Source organism: Phacochoerus africanus, chromosome 10 (genome assembly GCF_016906955.1).
Source record: "Phacochoerus africanus isolate WHEZ1 chromosome 10, ROS_Pafr_v1, whole genome shotgun sequence".
Lineage (NCBI taxonomy): Eukaryota > Metazoa > Chordata > Mammalia > Artiodactyla > Suidae > Phacochoerus > Phacochoerus africanus.
Window position 1 is genome coordinate 122,365,580 of NC_062553.1, and position 16,212 is coordinate 122,381,791.

At 34.3% G+C, this 16,212-nt stretch overlaps 1 protein-coding gene and 1 non-coding gene across 2 annotated transcripts in view; both read left to right on the plus strand.

Moving 5' to 3' along the window:
- STPG2 (sperm tail PG-rich repeat containing 2) overlaps positions 1-16,212 on the plus strand; it is a 334,050-nt gene that overhangs the window by 263,773 nt on the left and 54,065 nt on the right. The gene's annotated exons all lie outside the window — the stretch shown is intronic.
- Positions 5,008-5,114, plus strand: LOC125110464 (U6 spliceosomal RNA). The gene has a single exon (XR_007130638.1). It is a non-coding gene; the product is annotated as a U6 spliceosomal RNA (small nuclear RNA).

A 16,212-nucleotide genomic window follows, 5' to 3' on the forward strand; every position in this document is an offset into this window, starting at 1 on the left:
TTGCCATGTGGAATATGGCCATTTTAATAATATCAATTCTTCCAATCCATGAACACGATATATCTTTCCATTTATTTTTGTCATCTTCTGTTTCTTTTGTTAGCATCTAATATTTTCTGAGTATAGTTATTTTACTTTTTAAGGTAGGTTTATTCCCAGATATTTTATTATTTTTGATGTGATTGTAAATGGGATCATTTTTGTAATTTCTTTTTCTGATAGTGTATAGAAATGCAACAGATTTCTGTGTATTAATTTTGTATCTTGCAACTTTACCAAAGTTATTAATGGGTTTTAATAGTTTTCTGGTGGCATCTTTAGGATTTTCTATGTATAGTAAGATGTCATCTGAAAACAGTGACAATTTTACTTCTTCCTTTCTAATTTGGATTCTTTTTATTTCTTTTTCTTCTTCAATTGCTGTGACTAGGACTTCCAAAACTATGTTGAACAAAATTGGTGAGAATGGACATCCTAGTCATATTCATGATATTAGAGGAAACGCTTTCAGTGTTTCACCATTGAGTGTGATGTTAGCTGTGGGTTTGTCATAAATGGCCTTTATTATGTTGAGGTATGTTCCCTCCATGCTCACTTTCTGGTGAATTTTTATCATAAATGGATGTTGAATTTTATCAAAAGCTTTTTCTGCATTTGTTGAGATGATCATGTAGTTTTTATCCCTCAGTTTGTTAATGTGGACTATCACATTGTTTGATTTATGGATATTGAGAAATCCTTGCATCCCTGGGATAAATCCCACTTGATTATGTTGTATGATCTTTTTAATGTATTGTTGGATTCAGTTTGCTAGTATTTTGTTGAGGATTTTTTGCATCTATGCTTATCAGAGATAATGTTCTAAAATTTGGGTTTTTTTTGGGTAATTGCTTTTGGTATCAGGGTGAAGGTGGCCTCATAGAATGAATTTGTAAGTGTCCCTTCCTCTGCAATTTTTTGGACTAGTTTGAGAAGAACTCTTCTATAAATATTCGGTAGAATTTACCTGTGAAGCCATATGGTCCTGAACTTTTGTTTGTTGGGAATTTTTTGTTACTGATTCAATTTCATTACTGGTAATTGGTCTGTTAATATTTTATGTTTCTTCCTGGTTTAGTCTTGGGAGATTTTGTATTTCTAGGTATTAGTCAGTTTTCTTCTAGGTTGTCCATTTTATTGGCATATTTTTATTCATAATAGTCTCTTATGATCCTTTGTATTTCTATGGTGTCAGTTTCAAGTTCTTTTTGATTTTTGATTTTATTGATTTTGATCTTTTTTTTCTTGGTGAATCTGGTTAAAGGTTTATTACGTTTTTGTCTTTTGAAATAAATAGGTTTTAGTTTTATTGATTTTTTAATTGAGTTTTAGCCTCTATTTTATTTATTTTTACTCTGATCATTATGATTCCTTTCCTTCTACTAACTTTGGGTTTTGTTTGTTGCTCTTTTTCTAGCTCCTTTAGGTATAGGGTTAAGTAGTTTATTTGAGATGTTTTGGTTCTTGAGGTAAGTTTGTGTTGTTATAACCTTCCCTGTTAGAATTGCTTTTGCCACATCCCATAGATTTTCATTTGTTGTTTTTTATTTTCATTTGTCTAAAGTGTTTTTTTTGATTAGCACTCATGGCTGGTTGATATTACCTGGCAAAGAAATTTTACAAAGGTGATTAAAGATTGCTATTCAGGTCACCTTAAATTAGCAAGATTATCGTATGTTATTTGAGTTGGCTCAATATAATCACATGGAACCTTAAAATTAGTAGAGGAAGGCAGAAAAGTCAGTTAAAGATGCATTAGAAATAAGAGTTAAAATGTGAGAATTCTACTGTCTCTTGCGGATGATGGAGATGGAGGAGGGGGGCCTTAAAAGCAAATGGCCTCAAGGAGCTGAGAATGACCCCCAGACACCAGCTGACAAGGAAATGGAGACTCCTATATCTGTGTACAACTAAATTTTGGCACATCTGAATGTTTCTTTAGACATATTCTCTTCTAGAGCCTCCATAAAGGGCCATAACCCTGCAGACACTTTCATTTTGGCCTTGTAAGATAGACAGAGAAACAAGCCCAACCCCCTAGGCTTCTTAACCTAAAAAACTTTGGGATAATAAATTTGTGTTATTTTTAAGCCACAAAACTTGTGGTAATTTCTTACTTCAATAATAGAAAACTAATACAATTGGCAACATTTTTTTATTCTAAAATAAGAGACCTCTGAAAAGGGCAAAAATCTCATCATATAAAATCATTTGAAAAGATAGGGATTAATATTTTAATTGTTCTTTCTGAATTTTATCCCTGCATCCCTTCATATATTTTTACATTTATTATACTCTTTATATTTATTGCAACTTTTCCTTCCTTTCGTAAAGTAATAACTATGGTGGGAGAAGGTACACAGTCTAGGATATGCGGTAAATTTGTAAGCCCATAAAAACTATTTAAAAAATTGGCGTTCCCAGGGTTCCTATCATGGCTCAGTGGAAATGAATCTGACTAATATCCATGAGGACTCAGGTTTGATCCCTGACCTCCCTCAGTGAATTAGAGATAATGCATTGCTGTGTGTAGGTTGCAGATGGAGCTTGGATCTGGAGTTGCTGTCACTGTGGCATAGACCAGCAGCTGCAGCTCTGATTCAGCCACTAGCCTGGGAACCTCTATACACCATGGGTGTGGCCCTAAAAAAGACAAAACAAAGCAAAAACAATAAATAAAAATAAAAAATAATAAATGGAGTTCCCACTGTGGCTCAGTGAAAAAGAACCCAACTAGTGTCCATGAAGATATGGGTTCAATCCCTGGCCTGGCTCAGTGGGTTAAGGATTCAGCATTGCTGTGATATAGGTCGTAGATGCATATCCTGTGTTGCTATGGTTGTGTTGCTATGGCTGTGGCATAGGCCAAGAGCTATAGCTCTGATTCGACCACTAGCCTAGAAACTTCCATATGCTACAGGTGTGGCCCTACAAAAAAAAAAAAGGCAAAAAAACCCCCAAAACCAAAAAATAAATAACTATTTAAAAAAGAAATAAAATAATCTCATTTACATCAGCATCATAAATAATAGAATACTTAGAAATTTATCAAGGAGGTGAAAAATCTTTACATTGAAAACTATAAGACATTAATGAAAGAAATCAAAGACACAAGTAAGTGGGAAGATATCATGTATTCTTGGGTCAGAAGAGTTAATATTGTGAAAATGTCCATACCACCCAAAGCAATCTCTAATCAATGAAGTTCCCATCAATGTTTCAATGGCATTTTTACAGAAACAAGATAACGATTCTAAAATTTTGGAAATTTTAAAATTTTCCATTATGGCTCAGCGGGTTAAGAACCCAGCATAGTCTCTGCGAGGATGTGGCTTTGATCCCTGGCCTCATTCAGTGGGTTACATACCTGATGTTGCCACAGGCCAAAGCATAACTCACAGATGTGGCTTGGATTCTGTGTTGCCATGGCTGTGGTGTAGGCCTGCAGCTGCAGGTCCTATTTGACCCCCAGCCTGGGAACTTCCACATGGTGCAGTTGTGGCCATAAAAAAGAAAGAAAGAAAGAAAAAAAAAAACAGTTCTAAAATTTGTATGGAGCCCCCCAAAACCCTAAACAGCCAAAGTGATCTTGAGAGGGAACAAAACTGAAGGCATTATACCTCCTCCTTTCAAATGACATTGCAAAGTTGGAGTTCCCGTCGTGGCTGAGTGGTTAACGAATCCGACTAGGAACCATGATGTTGCGGGTTTGGTCCCTGCCTTTGCTCAGTGGGTTAAGGATCTGGCATTGTCGTGAGCTGTGGTGTAGGTTGCAGACACAGCTTGGATCCCACTTTGCTGTGGCTCTGGCGTAGGCTGGTGGCTACAGCTCCCATTTGACCCCTAGCCTAGGAACCTCCATATGCTGCGGGAATGGCCCAAGAAATGGCAAAAAGACAAACAAACAAAGAAACAAAGCTATAGTAATAAAAATAATATGGTTTTGGCATAAAAACAGACACATGTACCAATGGGACAGAATAGAGAGACCGTAAGTAAACCACAAATATCTTGGTAACTAATCTATGATAAGGGTTCCAAGAACACACAGTGGGGAAAGGATTGTCTTTTTAATAAATGGTATTGGTGAACTAGATGCAAAAGAATGAAACTGGACCAATGTCTTAAACCATATACAAAAATTATAACTCGAAATGGATTAAAAACTTGAAAAAATACCTGAAACTCTAAAATCCTACAAGAAACCACAGAGGAAAAGATTTATTACATTGGTCTTGGTAATAATTCTTTGAATATGCCACCAAAAGCACAAGCAATAAAAGTGAAAATAAACAAGTGGATTTACCTCAAACTAAAATGGCACAGCAAAAGAAACAGTCAACAAAATGAAAAGGCAGCCTATGGAATGGAAAAAAAATACTTGCGACCATGTATCTGATAATGGTTAGTATCCAGAATATATGAGGAATTCCTGTAGTTCAGTAGCAAAAACACTGAAAGTGTGAGAAGGACCTGAATAGACTTTATCAAAAGAAGATATACAAATGGCCAATGGATACCTGAAAAGAGGCTGAATATCACTACTTCTCAGGAAATGCAAATCACAACTACAGTGAGGTACCACCTCATGCCTATTAGAATGGCCTTTATCAAAAGGAGAAGTGATAATAAATGTTGGGGAATGTTTGGAAAAATGGGAGCCTTTATGCACTGTTGGTGGGAACAAATTGGTATCACTATTGTTGAAAAACAGTATGGAAGTTTCTCAAAAAATTAAAAATAGAACTGCAATACTATCCAGTAATCCTACTACTAGCTATATATATCCAAAGGAAATGAAATTAGTATCTTAAAGAGATATTTATACCTTCATGTTCATTGAAGAACTATTCACAGTAGCTGATATATGGATATAACCTAAGTGTCCATTGACAGATGACTGGATAAAGAAAATATGCTATAAATAAATATAATGGACTATTATTCAGCCATAAAAAAGGAAATTCTGTGCTCATTTTGGCAGCACATATACTCAAATTGAAACAATGCAGAGAAGATTAGCATGACCCTTGTGCAAGAATCACATAAAAATTTGTGAAGAATTCTATATTTTATAGACCATGATGGAAAACAATATTAAAAAATATGTATATATGTATGACTGAGTCCCTTTGTTCTATAGCAGAAATTGGCACAACATTGCTAATCAACTCTAATTTTTTAAAAAAATTTTATAAAGAAGGAAATTCTGACATTTGTAACAATATGATGAAACTTGAGGATGTTATGGTAAAGTGAAATCAGCCAGATGGTGAGACACATGTACTATATGATATCACTTAAACATGGAATCTTAAAAAGTTGAACTCATACAACCAGACTGTAGAATGTTGTTTGTTGGGGGTGGGGGATAGGCCAAAAGGGAAGAGGATGGTCAAAGCATATAAATTTTCAGTTATAAGATGTGTAAGTTTGGGGGATCTAACAAACAGCATGGTGACTATATTTAATAATATTGAATCATATACTTGAAATTTGCTGAGAGTAAATCTTAAATGTTCTCAGAAAAAAATAACTGTGAGGTGATAAATGTGTTAATTAGCTTGATTGTGGTAATTTCACAGTATATACATATATCAAACTATCATGTTTTACATCTTATATATATATAATTTTTATTTGTTAATTATACCTCAGTGAAGCAAAACTGTTAGATAATGCAATTTCTGCAGCAATGAGCCTGCAGAAATCTAGCTGCTTAATAATTATAGCACATTTGATTAAAGTCTGGTGTTAATGAGCCCCAAATCACCAGCTAAATTCCTTTCAAGTTTGATTCCTTTGTAGATGAAAATTCAGTTCCTTGATCACAACAGATCTTACTTCTGCTTTCTCTAAACTTTTTCCAGATAGAATCAATTGAGTCACCAGGAGACTGGGCCGGAGTCGGGGGAATGTCATATAAATCATCACTTTTTGAAATCCAGCACTTTTTGAATATCATCCTGTGGATGAGTTAGTGGTATTTGAATCCAAATGAAATATAATAGCCTCAAGCAGTGTGGAGCATCACATAACAGCTTAGAGTGTATTTAGAAGTATATGTTAAAAAGTAAAATTGGCAGCTTTCCTTCACTGAGAATCTCAGTTCCACTATGTCTTAGTTTACTTTGTCACTTTAATTTCTGTGCTGTACAGATAAAAATGCAGTCATAGTCTCCAAAAGTTAGGTCAAAAAACATCCTCTGTGATCCCAGTTATGTCCAACTATCTGTTAGGGGTGTCAGAGGGAGAAGTTTATTTCCTCTAAAAGCTATTTACAATTGTTCTACGTCCAAATGAAACCTGCATCTCTGAGGACCTCCAGTAATCAATCCTCTTTGTGGATTTCTGTAGTTATCTGTCCCAGGCCCATTTCTGCAGGACATTTTGCACATCTAGTCAGGAAGCTGTGGGAGTTAAGGATAAGAAAACAAAAGTGGATCTCTTTATTTTTTGTCTTCCATTTTAAGAATCTTGTATAAACTAGATATTTTAGGAGTTCCCATTGTGACTCGGTGGGTCAAAAACCTGACTTAGTCTCTGTGAAGCTTTGGAAATTTTTATGTTTTAGTTGATGAACCACCTATATATTATGAATGATGTATGAGTTATATCCTTTTCATTTTATTTAATTAGCATAGGTATTAAGATAATTGATACATGAATATTTTAGTTTTAGATGTTAAATTTTATTTGAATTTCATAATCAAAATAGATAGGAATCTAGACATACCTCTTACCTCTTATATATCCATTTTATTAATGATATAACTCCATTTTTTTAATGACATAACTAAGAAAATAGTAGCATAGCTAGTAACTAGTGGTGTTAAGACTAGAGCCAAGGTCTATCCTGACTACAAAACCAGTGATTTTTTTTCCTATGCATCATACTGGAATCAGCTTTTTTTAATATTTATATTAGAAGAGAAAAAAGTTTCAAATTCAATGAAACAAGAAACAATGAATAATGAAACAAAAAAATCAATTATTTATTTATTTATTGACTTTTTGCCTTTTCTAGGGCTGCTCCCATGGCATATGGAGGTTCCCAGGTCTAATCGGAGCTGTTGCTGCCGGCCTACAGCACAGCCACAGCAAGACCAGATCTGAGCCGTGTCTGCAACCTACACCACAGCTCATGGCAATGCTGGATCCTTAGCCGCTAAACAAGGCCAGGGATCGAACTTGCAACCTCATGGTTCCTAGTTGGATTTGTTAACCACTGCACCACGATGGGAACTCCAAAAAAATAAATTATTTTTAAAAGTTAACAAGATTGATAAACCTTTATATAGCCTCATCAAGATAAAGAGACAACCCAGATTAAAAAGATGCATAACAAAACCTAACCATGACTATATAGTACAGGGAACTACATTTAATATCTTTTAATAACTTATAATAGAAAAGAATCATATAATATATGTATAACTGAATCACTTTGCCGTGCCTGTTAAACATTGTAAATCAACTATAATTCAATTAAAACAGCATACATAAGCAAAGTAAAAAAATAAAATGCAAAAAAGTTCAATATAAAAAAATTTGGACATATTTTTACATACTAGCAATAATAAGTCTAAATTAATAAAAAATACTATGTAACATCAGAAATTAAAAATTGGACAACATATTTTTCACACATTAATAGGATAATATAAATATTGTGAAAAACTTTATGACAAAGAATTTGACAATTTATATAAAATAGACAAATTTCTTTTCTTTTTTTTTTTTTTTTTTTTTGTCTTTTGCCATTTCTAGGTCTGCTTCTGCGGCATATGGTGGTTCCCAGGCTAGGGGTTGAATCGGAGCTGTAGCCGCCGGCCTACGCCACAGCAACTCAGGATCCGAGCCACATCTGCGACCTACACCACAGCTCATGGCAATGCCAGATCCTTAATCCACTGAGCAAGGCCGGGGAATCGAACCCACAACCTCATGGTTTCTAGTTGGATTCATTAACCACTGAGCCACGATGGGAACTCCATAAAATAGGCAAATTTCTTAAAAGACATAAACAAAACTGTCTCAAGAAGAAATAGAAAACCGATTAGTTCAGTTCTATATTTACTATAGAAATTGAATTCCTAAAGAAAAAACCTTCTGAAAAGAAAAATATCAGGCACAAACATTTAAGGAACAAAAAATCTTATAGCAACTTTTCTAGAAAATGGAAAGGATAGGGATATTATTTATTTTTAATGATGTCCAGAATATTGTAGAAAACAAAAGCATGCAGATGTATTCCACTGTAAGAAAACTGCAAATAAATACCCCTCAAGAACACAGACAAATATCCTAAAAAAAAAATATTATCAAATTGATCATGACTGTGTGTTTGTTTTACGGTGTTTATAATGATTATGCTTGTTGAATTTTCCCAACTGTAAGCAGCTAATCTAGGTATTTTTCTAACCTAAAGCATTACTCTTCCCAAGAAAAGTCTGGTGCCAGATGGGGAAAGAGATTTTGTTGTTTTCGGTTTTTGTGTGTGTGTGTGTGTGTGTGTGTGTGTATTTAATTAACCCTGATAACACTTAAAGTTTTTTTTTATTCTTTAAAAAATTTCATAGCCATGGCACCTTCACGTTCCCAGGCCAGGGACTGAATTGGAACGTGCCCAGTTCCTTTAACCCACTGCCCGGACAGGACAGAACCAGTCTCCACAGCAACCCAAGCTGCAGCAACTAAATTTTTAACCCACTGCACCACAAAGGGAATTCCCTGATACACTTATTTTGCCTTAACCTTTCTACCATTTTCTCCTTCACATTTATCTTTCTGTCATAACCACTAAAACGTCTGAACACAAACTTTTCAAAAGAGATCCATTTTCTTATTCCAGTTATTAGTGTGAATGAACACAAACCTATATAAAATTGTATTTATTACAAATATAGTATAACTTGAAATGTAAAATGCTTGGAATAACTTATATGATGGGTCAAAATCACTCTTCATGGTGGTAGGTGTAATCTGTGGTAGTACACTTTACGGAGGAACCCTCTCATAGAAATAGACTATCACATGATGCTCTGATTATTACGTTTTTATATTATATTAAGCAAGTGGCTTGAAATTGCCTTTCACAATTCTGTTTAGGGTACCATGTATCTCTGGATGAACATTTTTTCTTTCTTTTTTTTTTTTCTTTTTGTCTTTGTAGGGCTACACCCATGGCATATGGAGTTTTCCAGGCAAGGGGTGGAATTGGAGCTGTAGCTGCTGGCCTACACCACAGCCACAGCCACACCAGATCCGAGCCACATCTGCAACCTACACCACAGCTCATAGAAACACTGGATCCCTAACCCACTGAGCAAGACCAGGGATCAAACCTGCATCCTCATGGATGTTGCCAGATTTGTTTCCTCTGTGCCAAGATGGGAACTCCCCTGGATGTACAATTTATTTTTATTTTATTTTTTTCCCATTATAGCTGGTTTACAGCGTTCTGTCAATTTTCTCCTGTACAATATTTAAATGTATGCCAAGCTTTGTTTTCATCTAATTGACATTGATTTTTTAAAATTTCCGGAAAAATATCATATGATTTAGCACAACAATTATAATCTACTTTAAATACTAGTAAAATCATGCTGCGTATATTTTAAAAGATAGGCATTTTGATTCTCTAGGCAAGTTGTAGCAAATAAGAACTATGCGATGTCTCTATTTTTTCACATGAAAAATACTCTTTTATCTTTGATCAGATAGTTCAAAAGCATCTCAGGCAGAGTTCATTAAAAACATTTTTATAGATGATTGTCCTTTTGAAGCAAAACAGAAAATTAAATTAGAATAAATTTTGTTAGAATTTATAGATCTAAGTCACATAAGACTTCTCATCCATTTCCCCTTTGTTGTTTAGCAATGCTACTTATGGTTTTGAAAAATAATGTATTAGTCTCCATCATAATGTTATCTTACATTTTAGTACTTCTGATGGCATGAAATGATATAATAAAGAGCATAATTTCCCCGTCTTGTGTATCTCACTCTGCTATTTATTGAGATTAATATTGTAAATATCATCATTGAGCTCTCTCGGTTATTTTCTGTGGTACAGAGTTCAACTATAAGCATCTAGGGGAAGAAAGTCATTCATCTGTATTTGGCAAAAGTCTTCTAATGAACTAATGATAAAAAGTTGACTGTATGCCTTCCTTCATGTGCACTATTCAGAATATTTGCGCAATTAGTTTATATCACAGGACGGTATTCCTATGGCCCTTCTGTATTATTAGGATTCAAGCTACAAATAGGGAAGGTGTGGAATAAGCTTTTAGAAAATTCTCCTTCATGAGCTCTTTATGGTAATTAAGGATGTAACTGCAAACTGTTAAATCAGAAGTTGTGTTTGATTTATATCCAGGTCAGAATTGATGGAATGCCTTGTCATCATAAAGAATTGAACAAATTGCTTTTATCAGTTTTAGTTATCTTTGATCAAAGCGAAAGAAAAAGAAAGACGACTCTTGTGAATTTCATCTATGCAGGATAAAGGTTTTGAGCACATCTTTAAATTATATGTTGTGCAACTGTAGATTTCCAAAGGTAGAGAAGATGGAACATATCATCTGATCCAGTCTTCACTTATAAATGAGGAATTCAAGAGCCCAAGGGTTAAGGGATTTCAAACCATATATAGCCTGTGAGAAACAGAGCCAAGACTGAAATCTAGGTTTCCCTATGTTTAATCTAATGGTCTTTCTCCCCAGCTACAGACTTTAAGGAGGATATATATATTTCTTCTTCTTATGACTGCACGCACAGCATATGGAAATTCCTGGGCTAGGGGTTGAATCAGAGCTGCAGCTGAGGCCTATGCCACAACCGCACCAATGCGGGATCTGAGCTGCATTTGCGAACTGCACTGGAGCTTGCAGTAATGCCTGATCCTTAACCCACTGAGCAGGGACAGGGATTGAACCTGCATCCTCATGGATACTATGTTGGGTCCTTAACCTGCTGAGCCACAATGGGAGCTCATGTGGTAGAAAATGTTATAGCTACATAGATAGATAGATGGGTAGATAGATTTCCTTGTCTTTCTCAACACCTGAAATATAAACAATATAACAGGATATATAATCATTCAACTTTTTTAATTTAAGGAAATATAGTTAAGTATATCCATAAAGCAAATAATAAGGATTCATTCATAGATTATTTGGTAACACAATGTAGAATTTTCATAAATCATTGCCAGTCGATTATAAGTCCTAATTATTTGAATGAGAAAAATTATTGTTTCCTATGTTATTTTTCAGTGTTTTTTCTTATAATATAATATAATATAATATAATATAATATAATATAATATAATATAATGTAATATAGTATAATGACATGTTTTTCTTGAATAATAGGCAAGAAGAAATTCCAGAGTCAATATTCTGCTGTATTCTTACTGATTCACTATGGGACTACACTTAAACCATCTGTAGTTGTATTTGTAGAGATGACAACTGAAAATTTTATTGGCAACATATCTTGGTTTCTTAATTTCTCTAGTGATTTTTTTCCCTATATTCAATATAGCAATATCATTATAGTAAGATGAACATCATTGTTTAAATCTTTAATAGTAAAATGTTATTATTGTACATAATTAGCAGAGGTGATTTAAAAATGAATCAAGGAAATTTGGTTAAAAAAAGCAGCACAGTCCTTTAGCAAAAATAGAATTTCTGACACACAGAAAATTACCTAAATTATGGAGCTCTTCTATCATGTTAGTCCTAATTTTATGCAATTATATTTTAATTTTACAAATAAGGACTAGGCCATAGATCATATAATTCTCATCTTGGAGTTCCCGTCATGGCTCAGTGGTTAATGAATCTGACTAGGAATCATGAGGTTACAAGTTCGATCCCTGGTCTTGTTCGGTGGGTTAAGGATCTGGCATTGCCATGAGCTATGGTGTAGGTTGCAGATGCGGCTCGGATCCTGCGTTGCTGTGGCTCTGGCATAGGCTGGCAGCTACAGCTCTGATTAGACCCCTAGCCTGGGAACCTCCACATGCTGCGGGTGTGGCCCTAGAAAACACAAAAAGGCAAAAAAAAAAAAAAACCCAAAAAACAAAAAACAAAAAAACAAAACCTCATCTTGTGATAGATCCTAAAAGCAGTAAATTAATAGATAGTAATTTGATACTTCAGGTTGATAATCTACTAGAGGCATAATATGAGAAAAAAAGGAGGATGGTTAATCCACTATGAATAACAACTTAATAATAATTTTTATCCTAGTTAATGCAAGTATTAGGGCAGGTAGTATTTAATCTAAGATAATGAAACATAGAGTACACAAGTTAACTGATTACATCTTTTTATTCAACAAAAAGGTTTATTATACTTTTTATATTTGAGTATAAAACCAAACAATGAATAGCTCTATAACAGAAAGAAAGAAAGTAAACACTTACTCATCTTGCAATCTTTTCTCTGGTCCCCTAGAGCTAACAGCACCTGGTTTAGCAATGCGGCTGGAAACATCTTGTGTGGGACCAAGAAACTGCAATGCTTTATTCACAAAACAAAGTCTATCTGGGAGATCTTTGATAGGAGTTGGAATATTTTTTGATTCAATTTTTGCTGCTTAGGAGATATGATTAAATTTACTTTTGGCTCCACTTTTTAGTAAGAGCTGAAAAGGACCTTCCCGTTTGATGTACCAGAGACTATTTTATGGTATAATTTTGGCTAAAATTTGATGGTGACAAGCTGATAAACCTATATAGGTAGTTGTTTTTACAACTTAGCTATAAACTGAAGAGTTGACAGCATTTACTCCATGACTAAATGGGAACATCTATTTATGCGTTTTTGGGGAGTTATTCCTTGATCAGTTTTCTAATATAAAGTGCATTGCGGTAATCCTCTAACCTTTATTTTCTGAGCTCATACGTAGTGATAATAATTAAGTGTTAATGATTTAGCCTTATTTTTGTATAGTATTTAATAGTTTTCGAAGTGCTGGGGAAAAAAAACCTTTTGATTCTTAGAATAAATTTGTGATGTAGGTAGTGCAGATTGACTTTACTATTTTATTATTCCTAAACTTAATTGGTGGAAGAAATAGCACAAAATTCTAAGCATTTTGGCTTATATTCCAGTGCTGTTTTAGTCTCACAGTGTTGCCTCTCCAACCCCACTACTCTGCAAAATAAAAACAACAATAATCAAGAATATTGTTTGTATTTGGAGATATTTCAGAGATAGGCTTTCTATGTTTGGTTGATCTACTTAATTTTTGTCAATATAGCAGATATTAATGGCTTTAATGCTTTTAAAATTTTCTGATTCCTTTACCATACTGTGCTCGGTAGCAATTTTAAAGACTCCTCCTTCCCTAAACAAACTCATGGACATGGAGAACAGCTTGTGGTTGCCAAGGGGAAGGGGGAGGAGTGGGATGGACTGGGGTCAGTAGATGCAAACTATTGCATTTGGAGTGGATAAGCAATGAGATCCTGCTGTATAGCCCAGGGAACTCTGTCTAGTCACTTGTGATGGAACATGATGGATGATAATGTGAGAAAAAGAATATACATATATGTATATGACTGGGTCACTTTGCTGTACAGCAGAAATTGAAAAACTCTTCCTCCCTTAAAATTTTAGTGAGACCTTGAGAATTCATTTTATTCTGTGTCTTGTCTTCCAACCAACTATTTAAGGTCACTGTGATTTTATTGTTTTCATAGTATTTACTAGAACTGTGAAGGCAGAAATTGTATCTTTCTTGTTGGCCATTACATACTCTATAACCTACAGTGGTTCTTGATGTATAGAGAGAAAAGAAATAAATGATTGCCTTTTGTTTCATCCTCTCCTCTTCACCTTTATCCCTCAGTCAGGTATTTTTACATTGAAGTGCTCTTCCCCAAGGACCATATTTACTTCATCTTTCTTTGTTGTTGTTGGCCACAATAATTCTTCCATTTTTTTCTCTGTCACATGCTCTATATTCTTTTCTACTTACCAACCCTTTCTATTATAAGATGATATATATATATATATATATATATCATCTTATATATATATATAGGTTGGACTAGTTATGTTTCAGTGTTCCTTAGAATCTGAATTTATTCAGAGCAGTAATGTATCCAGATAAAAGACTATAAGCCTTTTATATAAGTCCTTTCTAGTTAACATGTAACCAATGGACCTCATTGTGTGGGACATGCGATAAGACTGCTTAAAGGGGAGACAGGCAGAAGATGTTCTTTGCCCTTCAGCTTCCTCTCCCCCTATGCTCCCCCCTCCCAGGGCTCTCGTAGCCTTTTTCTCCCCTGGTGTACCATGTGACTTTGAGGTTAAAAGCTATATTCCTTGTATACTGGGAGGGGAAGATGGAAAGGAGCTGGGTTCCTCAGTAGTGCTGAGCCCATAGTCTCATTATAGACTGCTAATTTCTCTTCTGCTTTTTGTGAGAAAAAGATAAAACTCATTTCTTTCTTGGGTTTTTGGTTATGTACAGTTGACTTTATTGCAAACTGTTAGGGTGAGCAGAGTAACTCCAAGAGTAAGTTGAGGGGAAGAGTAAAATAATGGACAAGAGCAGACACCCTGATTGGAATCCTACCCATCCTTATGAACCTAATTATTTTCAGCAAAAATACATCATAATGTGATTGATGTGAGTGATTTTTTTTTTGGAAGCCAGCAAATGGTATAATTGAGTTCTATTGAAAATGTGTATGTGTTGGTTTGGTTTGAAGAGGTGTGGTGAGTATGAGGAAAATTAAATGGTTCACTGGTCCATAAAAACAGAGAAAGTCATAAGGAAATAAGTCCTAGAATTTATAGATGGTAGGAAGATCCTGTACCCCACTGGCTGTAAAAAAAAGGTTTTATGCCAAATTTACTTTAAAACCCCAAAAGGGAGAGTTCCCATTGTGGTGCAGCAGAAACAAATCCGACTAGTATCCATGAGAACGCTGGTTCAGTAACTGGCTTTGTTCAGTGGGTTAAGGATCTGGCATTGCCATGAGCTGTGGTGTAGGTCACAGACATGGCTCAGATCCTGCATTGCTGTGGCTGTGGTGTAGGCTGGTAGCTACAGCTCTGATTTGACGCTTAGCCTGGGAACCTCCATATGCTGCAGATGCAGCCCTAAAAAAAAGAAAAAAAAAATTCAAAAGGGTAAAAAGATCTCAAAGTGATAAGAGTATAGTAGAAGTTTACTTCAAGAGGAGGTTATAATTACTGTGTAATTCTTAATGAAATAAACATCTTGAGGCCTGCTAAAGAGTGCTACAAGAGTAAACGCACATTTTGAAAGAAAATTTTATGAATAAATTAAATTGCTTAAAAGAGGAAGGATATGATCACTGCAGCTCCATTGTGGCATTTATTGTAGTTTTCTTGGCATTATTTTTAGTATTATTTGTGCCTTTCTTTTCTGAATTGGTTGTGAGAAATTTTGAAGGTGGGTTATTGTGCTATGTTATTCTTTATTGAATTTCCTGCATTAACTTGCAGTGGTTAGTATTTAATACATATTTATAAAATTTAACTAAAGATTTTTTTGGTTCTCTCATTTGGTTCTCTTTTTATGTTTAGTAGAAGACAATTCAAAGATTTTTTTGGTTCTCTCATTGAAATTTTCAAAGAAAAGTATGAATATATCAATTTTAGAGTAAAATGTGAGTTTTTGCAAACATAGCTCTGATTTCTTTAAACAGCATAGCACTGAAAATATCCATGAAATATGAATTTTTTCTTTTAATATTTATAGATGTTACAAAAGTCATAAATTTAACAATCTTGGTAAATAAAATATATTTCTTGGTAATAAAATATATACCTTACCTTTTTGAGTGTTGCAGTATGAATGATGTACATATAAAGGATGTTTTACTTTCTGAATTAAACTATGTTGAGTGATAAAATAATAAAATTCACTTTATTGCTTTTTGATCAATGTGAGTGAAATGGCAGGAATAGCAAAGACTGTGCTTATCAGTAAATAATTTTACCCTTCAAGTTCTACATTCCTATCGAATGTGAACATTTTTCTTTATGAAATTGACTTTAAATGCTGCAGTGTATGCTTATAAAAATGATAGTTATTTTAATGTTATTGTTAGAATTAGCATCAACTACAATCTTACTTTGAACAATGTAAATGCATGGTTGAAAATATAGT